Below are 4,919 nucleotides of genomic sequence, written 5' to 3'. Positions count from 1 at the left end.
AAACAAGGAACCAAATACAAACTGTTACTACACTAATGTCAGGGTAAAGTCCAGGCACTAGGAATCACAAAGGATGGTTCGACGCACTGTTTCACTATTCCACTGGCGAAGTGACGGTTGTCGGGGAGCGGTTAACCTCTTTGGCCCAGGACGGGAGAGGGAGTTCCATGGTCGGCCGCGGCTCCCAGTCGATGAGAGGAAGAGCACCAAGGAGGGTGGAGTAGGTATTTTCTAGTCGGGCAAACAGGCCCCTCAGCTCGTTCTGCGAGGTGGATTCCGATTTTGGGAAGGCTCCCGTGGGACGTCTAGCGTCGGCGTGGCTCTCTAAAGGCGCTCGGCGAGCGGCGGTACACGGAGGCGGCGGTGGTCTCGGGAGTCCTTTCGGCTTGGCAGCGTTGCGGTGTGCAGGACTGGTAGCTCTACTTGCTCAGTAGGGAGTTAGGGCGGTTGCTCTACTTGTCCAGTAGTTAAACCAGAGGAGAGTTTCGCTTATTCAGCGATGACTCCGTTACTAGCACCGTCAAGCGTATTTATAGGGTTGCAACCGGTACTCCTACCCTTGGCGGTCAGGGTTGTACTTGGAGAGGATACACGGTGGCGTGGGGGATGCAGCGATAGTACCGCGAGGGTGCGAGCGAGCGCGTCTTTGACGCGCTGGTCTGGGCACAAGTTAAGTGGATCCGCCGGTTGGACCGCTGATGCCGCCAGGTTTGAAATAATCTTTTTGGCCAATGCATTTTAAAATTGTGACCCCATCATTCGACTTATGNACCTAACTAAGTCAGCACAAATGTAGAGGCTTGATTGTTACACAACAATAAATGTTTTCTTGCTATACCGAGTGTTCCCACAATATCATCAATTTCATGTGATCCTTCCGGAAGAACTACGACTGGTTTCTTAGAATCTTTAAAATAAAATTTGTTGTTATTTTCATCAATATTGGGAATGCTGTTGTATGTTTCAAAATTCAATAATGCTATTTGATATTCATCATCATCGCTTAAAACAATCCGTGGACTTATTATCATTTGTAGCTCCGACTTTGTATCAGTCAAGGGAATGTGTAAGACAAGTTTTCGGTTTAACGTTCTGTTTAATACAGAGAAGTAATTTTGATGGTTTGTATTAAAAAAGGATTTACGTAATCTTCTGCAGGAATTGGAGAACTAAATGACCACAGTTAAAATCGGTGGGGTTCTGAACACGATTGTAGTTATAAGTGATATCGCAAGGTCCAGCAGATTGTAAATATTGAACCAATTCTTTAGGTGGACGGAGATTACCAAAACTGTCAAAGTAAATAGCTTTGCTGTTTCGTTTTACATACGCTGTCCAATGTGTACCAGTTCCGGTATCTAAATTAACAATTCCACTTTCATATCTTTTAACTTTTCTTGGTAATTCGTTACGCATGAAGATTCCACGAAAATGTGGAATTTGTAAATAGCGAATGTAATTGTGTAAATCTGAATCTGTTAGAGGATGATTAGGTAATTTCAGGAAAAAATTTGTGTTTTTTTTTGTTGAAACGGTTTAAGGTATAAACCGAAACCTTTACGGGAAGGTTGTATGGAAATATTTTTCCCAAGAGCAATGGCTTCCATTGAATTGTTATGACGTTTAGCTTCTTCTAGTTGTTGCTGCGCTGATTTAGCATCTTGTACAGCTTTAGCAATTCCAGCAGCACCACCAGAAAGAGCTCCAAGTGCCGATAGTCCCGCAAAAATCGGAATTAACGGTAAAAAACCACCTGTCTTTGGAATGGGAATGATTCTAGGAAATTTAGATCGTTTTCCAAGTTTTCGAATTTGATTCAGTGCAATTTTAGCAGCCTCTAATAACTGTAAGGGCTTATTTTTCTTAAGAACAAGTTTCGCAGTTGTTACTAATTTGCGAAACGGTAGAACTCCTCCTTTTTTTATTCGTTTTCTCTTATTTATTCTAGTCAACGGAATCGAACCACCTTTTTTACTACGACGTAGTCGTCGTCGTTTGTGCCCCATTCCAAGTTTCTCCTTAGTCTTCATAGCCGAAGCAATTGCGAGAGCTGCAAAGCGTTCACCTATAGATGCGTCTGATGACTTTAGTCTTCGTAAAGATTGATGCGCTAAAACCTTGTCCGCTATTCGACGTTGTGAAATGTCTGGTGAAATTGCGTATACAATATCGTGCAATTTACAATATTCGTCGAGAGGATTTATACCGATATCACCTCTCGCTAATCGTTTGTTTAATCGTGTCCCTGGACCACAAAAATTATAACCTGGGAGGTGTATTTCAATGGGTAACTTATCTATAATACTATTCAGAACGCCGCGTTTCATGTATCAGGTTTGGTGTGAGTGCTTTCACTATTGCGAACCAACTGACTATATAAGTAACGTTAACTCTAAATTTATATATCCGTTAACACAGCAAAATCGTTTAATAATGAAGAAACATGCGGATAGTACAACATCCATCTGCTCTACCGATAACCAATCGCGACTTCAACATTGCTGCGAAAATAAATCGTCATGGGCCTTTATTACCATCAACAATAAGATGCATCGTCGCTGGACCTTCAAACTGTGGAAAAACAAATGTGATTATAGGACTTTTGGAGCAACCAAACGGTTTACGGTTTGAAAACGTTTATGTTTATTCAAAGTCGTTATATCAACCAAAATACAAATATTTAAATGAATTATTACAACCAATTGCTGGAATTGGTTATTTTCCTTTTAGAAATTCTGATGAAGTAATAGGTCCATCACAGGCGAAACCTAATTCTGTATTCATCTTTGATGATGTTGCGAATGACAATCAGAGTAAGATAAGAGAATATTTTAGTATGGGAAGGCATAACTCAATCGATACTTTTTATTTAAATCAAACATATGCTCAGATCCCTAAACATTTAATCAGAGATAATGCTAATTTAATAATACTGTTTAAACAAGACGAATTAAATCTAAAACACGTTTTTTCCGACCATGTTACTGCAGATATGACTTTTGACCAATTTAAAAGTATATGTGGAGAATGTTGGAAAGAAAAATTTGGATTTGTAGTTATTAACAAGGATTGTGGTATAAATGACGGGAGATATCGCATAGGATTCGATAAATATATATTACTGTAGGTAATATAAATGAAACCACTTGTTAAAAGACAACCATAACAACAGCATGGATGTGAAAGCAAAGAAAGAACTAATCAAAGTTAGGAAAGCAGTAAAGAGGAAACTGCAAATGTTAAAGGAATCGATGGTAGGACAGAATCTTCTATTGCAACAAGCTTATCAACCAATTACAAAATCGCTTCTTCACTTGAAATCTGAGTTGGGTGAAGAGATCAAAAAGGAATTAAAACCAGAGGTTGTTAATTGGTCGAAAGTTGATATTCCAGCATCATCAACTCCAATAAAAATTAGAAAACTTGATCCTTCGAATGCTCCAGCTACCATACTTCAAGGTCCTCCTTCCTTCTTAAGGGAAGAAAGTGTATATGAAGTTGACCCAAGAAGGGATGACAGTGAGTTCGAACAATTAAAAAAAGCATATATAGATTATATCAATAGCTCTCGATTTGGAGAATATTTGGAGGAATTCGATCCTCTACCTCGTGACTATATAGAAGGAATTATTAAAGACTATGAAGGTGATAGATTTAACACTGACGTTGTGAATCCCCGTCTTGACAAAGTTCGATACGAATGGGACACAAATAAATTTTTTATCGGTGATTCTGAAATAGATTTTGATGGATCAGACGTCGTAATCGATGGAAAATTTAAATACACAGGTACTGTGGGATTATACGAGCAACTGTTTAAATTAAGTTCTGAATATCCGACAACAATTAAAGAACGGAGAGACTTTGCGGATATATTAAAACGTACGGGAGCAGTATACAATTTAAGGCAGCAAACAACGAAGCCTTCTAAAGGTGGAGGCTTAGCGTTGTTGACTTACAACGAAAAACCGATAGAATACAAATATTTTGATGATGTTGATGAATTGTGTGATCGTTTAAAGTTATTGGTTGCTTCTCAACAAGCAGGCAACACAAACCATGAAAACGAAATGCAGTCAGTTTTAGAAGAGCTGCGGGAGTCTAATTTAATCGAATAAACGAATTGTTGGGATGGTTAGTTAGACAATGGTGGTCGATAAGTTCGAACGTGCGTTAGAAAAAAAAACGATCACATTCTCGAGCATTTAGCAATGTTCACGATTTTAATCATAACCGCTTCACAAGAATCGGGGACCCTCAGCAGGAGCATGATGCTGTTAATGTACGATTTTTGGAGAAGAAGCTGAAACTTCTTTTATCTCAAGATGATATAGTGAATATTAGGAAGGCATTCGACAAAGTATTATATTTTGTTGACGTGGGTAATAAACGTATTATACACTTGAATGAGCCTACAGCTGGCTTTCATGCAGCTACAAAAAAATATGTAGACGAAAAGGATAGGTTAACAAAAGAACATATCAGAATAGAATGTGAAAGAGTAAAGGATAGCGCTGTCAGTGAAGGAGATAGAAAGATGAAGGATTTACGAGAAGAATTAAAAACACTTGTCTCCAAAAGTAATCAAAAGATGATGAAAACATTTAATGATAAAATGGATATATTAATTAAAAATATGGGAAGAGAAATTGAAAATTATAATAATGATAGAGATAAGCAAATAACAAAAATGGTTAATGATGTGATAGAAAAGAATGGCGTCATAATCATGGACACCCTTTCAGCAAAAATTACATTGGAGTGTAAAAATGTAGAAACATTTGCTAGAAAAGGTGACGAAGAATTGTCGAAGAAACTAAAGAGCGACATTGTGACAAACATGAAAAGAGATATAGATGTGAGTGTCGAATTAATAAAGACATTGATTAAAGATGAGTGCAAGAAAGTTATGGAATTTG

This window comes from Agrilus planipennis, unplaced genomic scaffold (assembly GCF_000699045.2).
Source record: "Agrilus planipennis isolate EAB-ADULT unplaced genomic scaffold, Apla_2.0 scaffold509, whole genome shotgun sequence".
NCBI classification, from domain to species: Eukaryota; Metazoa; Arthropoda; class Insecta; order Coleoptera; family Buprestidae; genus Agrilus; species Agrilus planipennis.
Note: the sequence above shows the minus strand (reverse complement) of the source record.